Here is a 14,758-nt window from a genome sequence, read left to right on the forward strand (position 1 = left end):
ATATTCATTTCCACAAAATTTCGAGCTCTAAATTTTCTCCCCATCTCTCCCCTTCTCCCACCCCAAAACGCTGTGCACTCTGATTAGCCCTTCCCCAAATCTGCCCTCCTTTCTTTCGCATACCTCCCTTCTCTTATCCCCATCTTCTCTCGTGTCCTGTAGGGCAAGATAAACTTCTACACCCCATTACCTGTATTTCTTATTTGCCAGTTGTATGCAACAACAATTCTCAACATTCGTTCCTAAAACTTTGAGTTCTGACTTGTCTCCCTTCCTTCCTCCCCATCCATTTACACTGAAAAGACACGCAAAACAATATAGATTACATATGTGTAGTTTTGCAAAAGACTTCCATAGTAATTATGTTGTGTAAGACTAACTGTATTTCCCTCCATTCTATCCTACCTCCCAATTATTCTTTACTCTCTTTTGCCCTTGTCCCTCCCCCAAAGTGTTTACTTCAAATTGCTCCCTCCTCCCATTCGTCCTCCTTTCTATCATTCCCCCCACACTGCACTTATTCCCTTCTCCCCTACTTTCCTGCAGTGTAAGATAGATTTTCATACCAAATTGAGTCAAATGTGATGAGAGTAAGCTTCACTTTTTCTCTCTCATATTCTCCCTGTACCCCTCCATTGAAAAAGCTTTTTCTTGCCCCTTTTATGAGAGACAATTTGCCCCATTCCATTTCTCCTTCTCTTCTCCCAGTATATTCCTCTCTCACCTCTTAATTTTATTATTTTATATATCGCCCCTTCCTATTCAACTCACCCTGTGCTCTCTCTCTCTCTCTCTCTCTCTCTCTCTCTCTCTCTCTCTCTCTCTCTCTCTGTGTATGTATAATCCTCCAACTACCCAAATACTGAGGTATTTCAAGGATTACAAATATTATCATTCCATGTAGAAATGTAAACTGCTTAAACTGTATAACTTTAGTAAGTCCCTTATGACCTCTCTTTCGGGTTTACCTTTTCATGCTTTTCTTGATTCTTGTGTTTGAAAGTCAGATTTTCTATTCAGTTCTAGTCTTTTCATCAATAATTCTTAAAAGTCCTCTATTTCATTGAATTACCATTTTTCCTTTGAAGTATTATACTCAGTTATGCTGGGTAGGTGACTCTTGGTTTTAATCCTAGTTCCTTTGAATTCTGGAATGTCATATTCCAAGCCCTTCCATACTTTAATGTATAATCTGGTAGATCTTTGGTTATCCTGATTGTATTTCCACAATATTCAAATTATTACTTTATAGCTGCTTGCAATAATTTCTCCTTGACCTGGGAACTCTGGAATTTGACTACAATATTCCTAGGAGTTTCTCTTCTCAGATCTCTTTCAGAAGGTGATTGGTGGATTCTTTCAATATTTATTTTGCCCACTGGTTGTAGAATATTAGAGCAGTTTTTCTTGATAATTTCATGAAAGATGACATCAAGTCTCTTTTACTGGTCATGGTTTCCAGGTAGTTCCATAATTTTTAAATTGTCTTTCCTGGATCTCTTTTCTATTTCAGTTGTTTTTCCAGTATGATATTTCACATTATCTTCTGTTTTTTCATTCTTTTGCTTTTGTTTTGTAATTTCTTGGTTTCTCATAAAGTCATTAACTTACATCTGCTCCTTTCTAATTTTTAAAGAATTACTTTCTTCAGTGAGCTTTTGAACCTCCTATTTCATTTGGCTAATTCTGCTTTCTGAGGCATTGTTCTCACCGTTGGCTTTTTGGACCTCTTTTGCTAATTGAGTTAGCTTATTTGTAAAGGTGTATTTTGTGTAGCATTTTTTTGGATCTCCTTTAGCAAGATGTTGACTTACTTTTCATGATTTTCTTGCATCTCTCTCATTTCTCTTCCCAATTTTCCTCCACCTCTCTTACTTGATTTTCAAAATTCTTTTTGAGGTTTTCCATGGTATGAGACCGTTGCATATTTATTTTGGAAGTTTTGGATGCAGAAACCTTGACTTTTAGGTCTTCTTCTGATGGTATACATTGTTCTTCTTCATCAGAAAGGATGTAAGAAAATTCCTCTTCACCAAGAAAGCAACCTTCTGTAGACTCATTTTCCCCCTTTTTGGGTATCTTCCCAGGCAATTACTTGACTTCTTATTCCTTTGTCAAGAAGAGGGTATATTCTGGGTACCTGTAAGTTCCTCCAAGGTGGCACAATCAGGGAGAGGAGTTTACTCCTCTCCTGCTCTGCACTCTTTTCCGTGAGCAACTACAAGCACTCTATTCTGCCCAGGATCTGCCAGTGGTGTTCCCTCTCAAGAGCCTCCACTAGTTCCACCACTAGGGCTCCTCCTCATCCTATGGCTGCCACTCAGGGCTGAGATCCAGATCAGTGGTTCAATTTCCCCAGGTTCTTTTGGCAGAGGCTTCCAAAAATGGACCCTGTGGTCCATCTGTGGGCTTCATTTCCCCCCAAGGCTGGTGCAATAGGCCTTTCCTGTTGTCTTTCCAGGCTGACTTGGGCTGGAAATCTCTTTCCCTCTGTCGTTTTGTCGTTTCTACTCTAGGGTTTGTTTAGAGTCATTTCTTGCAGGTATTTTATGGGCTATGGGAGGGGGGAGCTTCTACAGGTCTGTCTTTCTCCTTCCTGGTATGTTTTTTTTTTTAATAGAAATGAACATCTTCTTTTTCAAATGGTTTGGCTGCATCTATTTAGATGACCATAAAATTCTTGTTCTTTCTATTATTCATATGATCAGTTATTCTTATAGTTTTGCTGATATTGAACCAGTCCTGGTGTAACTCTCAATTATATTGCTGTAGGCTGCTTAATAATATTTTATTTAATGAGTCTTTGCATCAATATTCATATAGTCATTGATCTGGAGTTTTCTATTTCTGTTTTTTGCTCTTCTTGGTTTAGATACAAACCATATTTGTATCATTGAAGGAATTTGGTAGGAATCTTTCTTTACTTAATATTTTTTTTTCAAATCGTAATATGGTATTGGAATTAAGTTTTCTCCAAGTGTTTGGTTAAATTTGTTTGTAAATTCATCTGACCCTGGAATTTTTCCTTATAGAATTGTAATGGCAATCAAATTACTATACTTTGCTCTTTTTGCTCTACTAAAAGTGCCTCTGATTGACTAATGTAGTTAAGGACATCTTTCCCACCCATTGATGGACCTGCTCATTGGGGGAAGCTTGATTAGGGGAGTTGTTTTGTAGTAGGGTCCCAAGGACCTTTTGTTTTTTTTTCTATGCAGTAATTTGGGTCATAACAAGGTTATACCCTCTGGCTCTAAAAAGTGTGTAAGTGGTCTGAGGGTGAGATTTTACTTTGGTGCTTACTGACTGGAAGTGTTTCTTTGGCCAGAGAGACTTTTGGAAGCCATTAAGGACCACCACCACCCCACCACCCCTGCAGACACATGGCTAAAACCCAGAAGTTGATGCTTCCCTCGTATATGTGTAATGGTCATACATATGTATGTGTGTAATGGTCAGGCAGTTTGGAAGCAGAGTCTGTTAATATATTTCTTTTATTTCTCTGAAATTTTGAATTTTATTTTCTCTGGTACCTGTGCTTGTTTAAAGTGATTGTTAACTCTTTGAAAGTTGATTTCCTTTTATGAATGCAGATCTAAGAACCTGTTGTAGGAACTCCCTTCCTTGTATGTTGAGGTGCTTACTGTTACGGGAGTTCATGTATGTTTTGCTTAATTTCATTTTCTAAGATAATGTTATTTATATACTTTATGTCTTCTCATTTTAATCTGGGGTATTCATATTTTCACAAATATTAATTACACTGAGATCATCAATTATATTAGCATAAAGCTGAGCAAAGTAGCTCTTAATAATAGTTTTAATTTCATCTTCATTGGATATTCACTCTTTTCATCTTTTATACTGGTATTTTAGTTTTCTTCTTTTGTTTAAAAATTGATTTAAACAGTGGTTTATTTTTCAATCATAAAGTCAGATCCTAGATTTATTAATTAGTTTAAATACTTTTTATGCTTAGTCTTTATTTTATCAGTCCGTTTTATTTATTTTTTCTATTTTATCATTTATTTTAGAATGTGAAAAATATGTGTGTATGTGCCTTTGTGTGATGCCTGATTTGATGATTTTCTCCTTCATTATTTTACTGATGTAAGTACTTAGAGATATAAATTTCCCACTGAGTGTTTATTTACTATATCCCACGAAATTTGATATGTGATCCCATTGTTGACATTATTTGTAATAAAATTTTGTCATGTTTCTCTATGTTCTTTGACTACTCATTGTTTAGAATTCGATGATTGTTTTCACAAATTTAAATCGGTTCTTCAAAGAATCCTTTATTGAATGTGTTTTTATTGCACTTTATTGCATTGTATTTAATGCTTTGGTTTTTTCCTTTTTTGTGAGTTTTTCTTTTTGCCTGCATATACGATTAATTTTGTGAATATGCCACACATGGCTGATAAATAAGCATATTACTTTTTATTATCATTCTATATTCTCTAGAAGCCTACAATATATAACTTTTATGAAATGTGTTGATTCCCTTAATTTCTAAATTGTTATTTTATGATTATATTTGTCTATGCCTGAGGGCGATAAATTAAGATTCCCCACTAGTATAATAGTATTAAGTATTTCTAATTTTAAATCAATTAACTTTTCCTTCAAAAATGTGGATGGTATATCAATTGGTGCATATGTGTTCAGAGTTGATATAAATATATCATGTAAAGAATCTTTTAGCAAACACCTAGATACCTCATTGGCTGGACCATTGTGCCTGGAGTCAGGAAGAACTGAACTTAAATATGGCCTAAGATACTTCCCAGTTCTGTGATCCTGGGCAAATCTCTTAACCTCTGTTTGATTTAATCTATTGAAGATGGAAATGCCAAACCAATCCAATATCTTTGCCAGGAAAACTCCATGAGCAGAAAGGTCTGTAAGCGACAGACCTGATAAAATAAAAACCTTTAAGAAAAACTGTGATTTCTAAGCTAAGATGTTGGAGTAGAAGTAAGGACTTCCTAGAGCTCTCTATTGAAACCCCTCAAAAAACTGTAAAAAATAACCATAAACAAATCCTAGAGCAGCAGAAGCCCTGAAATGACAGACTGAAAGAAATTTCAAGCCCAAGACTATCTAGAAGGTTGAGTAAGGGTCTATTGCACCAGGCTAGGACAGGTGGGTGTGGGCAATGCTTGTGTGGATGAAGCTGGAGCAGGACTTAGCGTTCTGAATTGTTGGCAGCTGTCGTGGTTTCTAGACTTTTCAACTCACAAACACCAAAGACAGCTTTGAAGGTTATTGGAAAGGGTATTTTGCCTGACTGAGAGGGAAGCATGGTCTGGCCCCAGCCTTGGCCATACCCTAAGGTGGTGCAGATACTCTGAAGTGGAGGTTACTTCTGGAGCCCTCCACTTAACAAAGGGCTCAAAAGTCAAGCAATTTTATGGGAAAATGATCAAATAAGGGGGAGGGAAATGGACTATAGAGTCTTACTTTCTCAGTGAGGTGGCTTTTCTTACATCATTGATGATGAGGAAGATCAAAAGGTAAATCAGAGGACGACAACAAACTCAGAGATCCTGCATCCAAAGCCTTTAAGAAAAATATGAATTGGTCTCAGGACATGGAAAAACTCAAAAAGGATTTTGGAAATCAAATAAGAGAAGTAAAGGAAAACTTGGGAAGAGAAATGAGAGTGATGCAAAAAAATCATGAAAAACAAGTCAACAACTTACTAAAGGAATACAGAAAAATGTTGAAGAAAATAACACACTAAAAAATGGACTAACCCAAATGACAAAAGAGGTCCAAAAAGCCAATGATGAGTGGAATGACTTAAAAAGCAGAATAGACGAAAGGGAAAAGAGATGCAAAGCTCACTGAAGAAAATAATTCCTTCAAAATTAGAATAGAGCAAATGAAAACTAAGGACTTTATGAGAAACTAAGAAATTATAAAATAAAACCAAAAGAATGAAAAAATAGAAGACAATGTGAAATATCTTATTGGAAAAACAGCAGCCCTGGAAAATAGGTTCAGGAGAGATGATTTTAAAATTATTGGACTACCCGAAAGCCTTGATAATAAAAAATAAAAAAGAACCTGTGGGACAGAGAGAAGGTGGCAGAGTAGAATGACAGATTGCTTTTAGTTCTACCCCCAATATCCATGAAATGCCTGTAAAAATGACTCTAAACATATTATAGAGCAGCAGAATCAACAAAACAACAAAGTGAGAAATTTTCATCCCAAAGCAGCCTGGAGAGCCAACAGGAAAGATCAATCACACCTGGCTCAGAGTGGAGTTCAATCAGCCTTCAACATGCTGTGCAGCAGGGACAGGAGTGGAACAAGTGTCAGGGCTCCACCAGCAACAGTTGTGGTTCCAAGATTTCTTAAACCACTAATGCCAAAGACAACTTCACAGGTCAATGAGAAAGCTCTTTCACCTTTGAGAGAAGGGAGCAAGGTCCAACCCTAGTCCAAGGCCCAGGACAGCAGAAATCATTGAGTCTTCATTTTTGGAGCTCTCAGTCTAAAGACTCTAGGGGAATTGAGCTGCTGATCTGAATTTCAACCCTGAGTAGGGAACCTGGGGTGAGGAGTAATGCTGGCTTGGTGGAACTAGTGGAGGCTTTGGGCAGAAAAGCTTGCAGTTGCTCACAGAACAGAACACAGGCCAGGAAAGGAGTAAACTCCTCTTCCTTGATTGTGCCACCCTAGAGGAAATGAGAACTTACAAGTCCCTAAAGTATAACCTCCACCTACAAAGGATTCAGAAGTCAAGTAACCAGGAAAATGTCCTCAAAAGGGAAAAAAATAAGACTATAGAAGGTTGCTTTCTTTGTAAACAGGTATTTTCCTCCATCCTTTCGAATGAAGAAGGATAAAACAAACCATTACAGAAAGACATCAAAGTCAAGGCTTCTGCATCCAAAACCTCCAAAATAAATTTGCAATAGTCTCAGGCTATGAAAGATCTGAAAAGAGATTTTGGAAATCAAGCAAGAAAGGTAGAGGAAAAATTGGGGAGAGAAATGAGAGTAATGCAAGAAAATCATGAAAAGTGAGTCAGTAGCTTGCTAAAGGAGATCCAAAAATATGGTGAAGAAAATAACACATTTACAAACAGACTAACACAAATGGCAAAAGAGGTCCAACAAGCCAATGAGGGGAAGAATGTCTTTAAAAGCAGAATTAGCTAAATGGAAAAGAAGGTTCAAAAGCTCACTGAAGAAAATACTTCTTTAAAAATTAGAATGGAGCAGATGGAAGTTAATGAATTTATGAGAAACCAAGAAACTACAAAACAAAATCAAAGGAATGAAACAATAGAAGACAATGTGAAATATCTCATTGGGAAAACAACTGACTAGGAAAATAGATCCATGAGAGACAGTTGAAAAATTATGGGACTATCAGAAAGCCATGATCAAAAAAAAAGAGCCTAGATATCATCTTTCATGAAATTTTCGTGGAAAACTGCCCAGATATTCTAGAACCAGAGAGTAAATTAATATTGAAAGAACCCACAATCACCTCCTGAAAGAGATCCAAAAAGACAGACTTCAGATTACCTAGGTCAAGGAGAAAATATAGGAGGCAGCTAGAAAGAAATAATTCTAGTAATGTGGAAATACAATTAGGATAACAGAAGATCTAGTAACTTCTACATTAAAGGATCAAAGGGCTTGGAATATGATATTTCAGAAGTAAAAGGAAATAGGATTAAAATCAAGAATCATCTACTCAACAAAAGTGAGTATAATACTCAGAAAAAAAATTCATTCAATGAAATAGAGGACATTTTTGATGAAAATACCAGAGCTGAATAGAAAATTTGACTTTCAAACACAAGAATCAAGAGAAACTTGAAAAGGTAAACAGGAAAGAGAAATCATAAGGGACTTACTAAAGTTGCACTATTTGAATTCCTACATTTGAAGATGATATTTGTAACTTGAGACTTTTCTCAGCCTTTGGGTAGTTTGAGGAATTATTACAAATAGACAGAGGGAACAGTGTGAGTTGAACCAGAAGGGATGATATCTAAAACAATACAAATAAGGGGTAAGAGAGGAACATATTGAGAGGAGAAAGGGAGAAATGGAATGGGGCAAATTATCTCTCATAAAAGAGGCAAAAAAGCTTTTTCAGTCTAGGGGAAAAAGGGGGAGGTGAGAGGGAAAAAGTGAAGCCTAATCTCATCACATTTGGCTCAAAGGAGGGAATAACATGCACACTCAATTTGGTATGAAAATCTGTCTTACACTACAGGAAAGTAGGGGAAAAGGGGATAAGTGGAGTGGGATGATAGAAGGGAGGGCAAAAGGGAGGAGGGAGTAATTAGAAGTAAACACTTTTGGGAAGGGACAAAGTCAAAAGAGAGAATAGAATAAATGGGGGGCAGGATAGGATGGAGGGAAATATAGTCTTACGCAAATGACTATTATGGAAGTCGTTTGCAAAATTACACATATATAACCTATATTTTATTGCTTGCCTTCTCACTGGGGATGGGTGGAGAGGGGGAAAGGGAGAGAGGTTGGAACTCAAATTTTAGGATGGAATGTTGAGAATTGTTTTTTCATGCACCTGGGCAATAAGAAATACAGGCAATGGTGCATAGAAATCTATCTTGCCCTACAGGAAAAGAGAGAAAATTGGGATAAGGGAAGGGAAGCATGTGATAGAAGGAAGGGCAGATTGAGAGAAGGGGTAGTCAGAATGCATGGTATGTTGGGGTAGGTGGAGGGGAGAGATGGGGAGAAAATTTGGAACTCAAAATCTTGTGGAAATGAATTTTTAAAACTAAAATTAAAAAAAAAAAAACCTAGACTTAATCTTTCAAGAAATTATCAAGGAAAACTACCCTGATATTTCAGAACCAGAGCATGAATTAGAAATGGAAAGAATTCACCAATCACTTTCTGAAAGTCATCTCAAAAGAAAAACTCACAGAAATATTATAGCCATATATAGAAACATTATATTCCAGAGTTCTCAGGTTAAAGATAAAATATTATAAGCAAGCAGAAAGAAGCAATTCAAGTAATTCTGAAACACAATTAGCATAACACAAGACTTAGTAACCTCTACACTAAGGGATTAGAAGACTTGCTGCATGATATTGCAGACATCAAAAGAAATAGGATTAAAACCAAGAATCCCCTATCCAGCAAAACTGAGTGTAATACTTCAGGGAAAAAAATATACACTCAATGAAATGGAGAACTTCCAATCAACCTTACTGAAAAGACCATATCTGAATAGAAAATTTGACTTTCAAATACAAGAATCAACAGAAGCATGAAATGGTAAACAGGAAAGAGAAACCATAAGGGACTTATTAAATCTGAACTGTTTACATTCCTATGTGGAAATATGACATATGTAACTCATAGGACTTTTCTTAATATTAGGGCAAGCGGAGGGCATTTATATATGTGTCCACATCTATACCTGCATCTGTATCTATATCTATGTCTATGTCTATATCTATATCTATCTATAAAAATGCATACATATACACATGCATATATGTATGTATGCATGCATAAATATGTACGTGTATGCACATACACATGTGCATACATATACACACAAACACACATAAATAGATATACACATATACATATATGCATACACATATAGATATACATATAGACATAACTATACATGCATACCTCCATTTATGTATACATTAAATATTTGTGTGTGCGTGTGTGTGTGTGTGTGTGTGTGTGTGTGTGTGTGTGTGTGTGTAGAGACAAGGAAAGAGAGAGGTGAAGCAAGGGTGAGCGGAATATGAGGAGATGTTATCTAAAAAAGAAAATTAAATGTTGAGAGGAATTTACTAGGAGAAAAGAAAGGGAGAGGTAGAATGTAGTAAATCATCTCACATAAATGATGTAAGAAAGAATTTTTACAATGGAGGGGAAGAAGGGGAAGATGAGACATAATAAGTGAGCCTTACTTTCATAGGATTTCACTTCAGGAGGGCATAACATATGCATTCATTTGTACATGGAAGTTTCTCTTACCCTACAGGAAAGCAGGGGGAAAAGGGATGAGAGAGGTGGGGATAATAGGTGGGACAGAAAATTATGAGAAGGGGTAATCAGAAGCAAGGACATTGGAAGTAGGACAGGTGAAATGAGAGAATAGAAAAAAATGTGACAGGATATAGGAAAATATTTTGAAGTCTTTCACACGTGAGTGTTTCAGAAGGATTTGGCATGACTGTACATGTAAAACTCAAATCGAATAGCTTGCCTTCTTAATGAGGGTAGTTTGGGAGGGATGAAGAAAGAGAATGTGATACTTAAAGCTTTAAAAATAAATGTTAAAAAAAAGACTCTAAAAATCAAGTAACAAAGATAGAGGAAAAACTTTAAAAAATGAATATTTCTAGGAAAAGCTAAATGATTACAAAAGGAAAGTCAACCAATTAGAAAAGGAGATATAAAATCTTAAGGAAGAAAATGACACCTTGAAAATCAGAATTGTGCAAGGTGAAGCCATTGAAATTACAAGAGACCAAAAAAAATCATTAGGCAAAATATGAATAATGGAAAAATAGAAGAGAAAATGAAACATCTTAGAAGAAAAACAACAGGCTTGGAAAACAGGTCAAAAAGAGAAAACATAAAAATAACAGACTAACTGAAAGTTATGATTAAAAAAAACCCTTGATATAATGACAAAAGAAATAATTGCAGAAAAGTGTCCTGTGGTAACAGACAAGGGGGGTGATAGAAAAAAAAAAGAAAAACAATTGATTACCACTTAGAAGAGATTCTATGAGGAAAACTCATAGGAATATCATAGTCAAAGTTTGAAACCCCTCAGTTCAAGGACAAACTATTAAAAGCAACAAGAATAAAACAATAGAAATATGATAGTGTCACAATTAGAATTACACAAGACCTAGCAATGATACATTAAAGGACATTAAAAAAAATCTTGGAGCACTATATATATCAAAGGCCAAAAGAACTGTGATTCTAGCTCAAAATATCATATCCAGCAAAGTTGAGCATAATCCTGAAGGGGAAAAAATGGACATTTAATCAACTGTCAGTATTTCAATACTTTGTTTAAAAGAAAAAATAAACTTAATGGAATATCTGACACAGAAGAGCTAAGAGAAATATAAGATACATACCGAAGACTTATTATAAGCGATTCATGAGGATAGACTGTTTACTTTTTATATTTGTAAAATGTAAGATGTAAGAAGGGGATAAGAAAATGGGGAGTTGATAGAAGGGAGCACATATAGAGGGGAGAGTTAATCTGTCTGCACCTTGAGTTGTGGGGAGAGATAGTAAGAAAATTTGGAGTTTAAAATCTTGTGAAAGTGAATATTGAAAACAAAAATGAATTAATAGGAAAAACAAAAATTAAAGCATATAACAATTTAAAAAAAAGAAATCCTGTATAACAAATAATACAAGTTGTATCAAGAGCTGTCTCATCTTTGATTACTTGTAAGTTTTCTTTTGTCCTCTGCTGCGTACTTTTTACTTTTTTCATTTTTTACCTCTCCCCCAACTCCTAGAAGGTTGTAATTAAGTTTTGATATGTTTCTCTATAGCTATAGATATATACATTAACATATATATACACACACATATATACATATATGCTCATATAATCATGTTTTCCCAAACAAATTTTACTCCAGATCTTTATGTGTGTGCATCTCTTGTTTTCTATCCCTCCTACATCCTCCATTTTTTCTTCTACCTGCTACTTTGCCCTCCTATTACTTGCCTACTCCCCTCCAACGACCCCTCTCCTATCATCCCAGTCCCATGAATCTAAACATCCTTTGGCACCCCACCTTTTACTTATTCCCTCACCCTCTCACCTAAAGATCCTTACTTTGTCCTCTCCCTATGCCCCTACGTTTTATTTCTTCTGAACTTAGAAGACTTTTATACTCTTCAACATATACATGTATTGTTCCCTCTTGAACCCATTCCCAATGAAAGCAGGTTACCAGAACTGCCACTCCTTATTTCCAATCTAATTCCTCTTTATTGATTATTCCCTTGCACCTCATTTGTATAAAATACTTTGAAAAAAATAATTACTCTCTTTAGCTGTTCCTAAGTGGTTTAACTTTTTTAATTCATATGAGACTCAGATTTATCCAGTCTTTCTCATGAACTACCCTATTATTAATAAGAATCTTAGACATACATCTTAAATTTTACATACATAATAAGTGAAAATCTATTCTTATGAATCCCTTATAATCAGTCTTTGGCATGTACCTTCTATTTCTCTTGACTCTTGTATGTCAAATCTTCTAATAAGTTAAAGGCTTTTTTTTTTTTTTTTTGTTAAATAAAGACTTCAAAGTCTGAAAGTTGGTCAAATGTCCATTTTTTTTTCATTCAGGATTATGCTTAACTTTTCTAGGTATGATGCTTTCAGCTGGAGTCCCAGTTCTTTTGTTCTTCAATATGGTGTTGTAGCACCAATATGATATTCACCACACCTCCAGTGGCCATGAATAACTCGGGACAGTTGTGAACTGCGATATACAAGAGACTCTCCACATGGAAAACAGAACCCAAACAGTTATTCAGACACCAGAAAGTCAAATACATTATAGTAACAAAAATCTAAACACAACAGTGCAGAGAACAACCCCATCCCCAAGACTTCCTCATGATGGGTTTCCTACAAACCAGCTGCATTAAATAAATCACAAACAGGCCCCCATAAAACAAAATAACAACCTCTCACTCATTCCAGCCAGCTGCCTGCTTGCCTGCATCATTCCTAGCTCTGACTAGACTGACAAATTTCCTCTCAGTTCTGTTCTACCTCCACCTCTTCATGCTCCCCTCTTTCTGTTTACCCTGTTTAGCAAACTCCTTCTACCACAGGCTCCAGGTGACACAGACTTGTGTGACTCAGGCTTCCACGTGACCTAAGTAGTTCACATTGGCCTATTAATGAATAGGAAAAATGCTCCTATTTAAATTATCGTTAAAAGTGTTTGAAGATTTGTGGTCTCCACTGCTAGGTCTTGTGTTATTCTAATTGTATCATCATCGTATTTCAGTTGTTTTATTCGCATCGCTTTTAATAATTTCTCCTTGAACTCTGGGAAAGGGGGATTCCAATTTGAGTATGATTTCCCTATGATTTTTGCTCAAAGAATCTCTTCTAGCTGGTGATTGATGATTTTTCTTTTCTTTTTCTAATTTCCTTACCTTGTTCTAATACCTCAGGACACTTTTCTGTAATTTTGTCTTGTATTATTATATCAAGACTTTTTTAAATCATAGATTTAAGTTAGTCTGGTGGTTGTTATGATTTCTCTTGTTGATCCAATCTCCAAACCTGTTATTATTCTTATATGATATTTCACTTAATCTTCTCTTTTTCATTATTCATATTTTGTCTAATAATACCTTGATCTCTTATATTTTTGCTGGCTTCACCTTGCCCAAGTATAATTTTCAAGGTGTCATTTTCTTCTTTAAGATTCTGTATCTCTGGGTGTATAGCCAAGATGATGGAGTAGAAAGATACACAAACTCTAGCTCTTCCCCCACAGCCCATAAAATACCTGTAAAAACTGACTCAACAAATTCTAGAACACCAGAAATCACAGAATGACAGAGTGGAAGAGATTTCCAGACAAAGGCAACCTGGAATACTGACAGGAAAGGCTATCCCATGGGACACTGAACCTGAGAGGAGCCCAGTCCTGGCCCCTTGGCACGAGGAGGAACATGACTCGAACAGGGCTCTGGGACAGAATCTCCAGCAGGAATGGTGTCAGATCCCACAAACCACAAAAAACAAAGAAAGATTAAAAGGTCAGTGAGAGAGCTTACTCATCTGGGCAAGAAGGGAGCAGGGTCCCACCCCTCTTCACTGGCCCTAGGTGGTGGTGGTGGTAGCAGCAGCAGCAACATTGGTGGCAGCTGCTGCAGTGTCCATCTGTAAAGCACTTGGCCTAAAGTCCCTGGGTGAATTGAGCAGCTGATCAGAACTTCAGCCCTGAGCATGGTCCTGGGGTGAGGAGGAGCACTAGGATCCTCCTTTTGACAAAGGATTCAGAAGTCAAGTAATTGGCTGGGACAATGCCGAAAAAGGGGGAAAAATAAGACCATAGAAGTTTACTTTCCTGGTAAACAGGTATTTCCTTCCATCCTTTCAGATGAGGAAGAACAATGCATACTGTTAGAGGAAGTCAAGGCTTCTGCATCCAGTAGCTCCAAAATGAATATGGATTCGACTCAGGCCATGGAAGAGCTTGAAAAGCAAGTCAACAGCTTGCTAAAGGAAACCCAAAAAATGCTTAAAAAAATAACACCTTTAAAAATAGGTTAACTCAATTGGGAAAAAAGATTGAAAAGGCCAATGAAGACAAGAAGGCTTTAAAAAGCAGAATTAGCCAAATGGAAAAAGTGGTTCAAAAGCTCACTGAAGAAAACGGTTCTTTAAAAATGAGAGTGAAGCTGAGGGAAGCTAATGACTTTATTATAAACCAAGAAATCACAAAACAAAATCAAAAGAATTAAAAAAAATAATGTGAAATATTTCATTGGAAAAGCAGCTGACTTGTAAAATCGATGCAGAAGAGACAATTTAACAATTATGGGACTCCCTGAAAGCCATGATAAAAAAAAAGAGCCTAGACATTATCTTTCATGAAATTATCCAGGAAAACTCCCCTGATATTCTAGAACCAGAGGGTAAAATAAATATTGACAGAATTCATCAATCACCTCCTGAAAGAGACGCTAAA

The sequence above is a fragment of the Notamacropus eugenii genome, chromosome 3, assembly GCF_028372415.1.
Source record: "Notamacropus eugenii isolate mMacEug1 chromosome 3, mMacEug1.pri_v2, whole genome shotgun sequence".
Classification (NCBI taxonomy): domain Eukaryota; kingdom Metazoa; phylum Chordata; class Mammalia; order Diprotodontia; family Macropodidae; genus Notamacropus; species Notamacropus eugenii.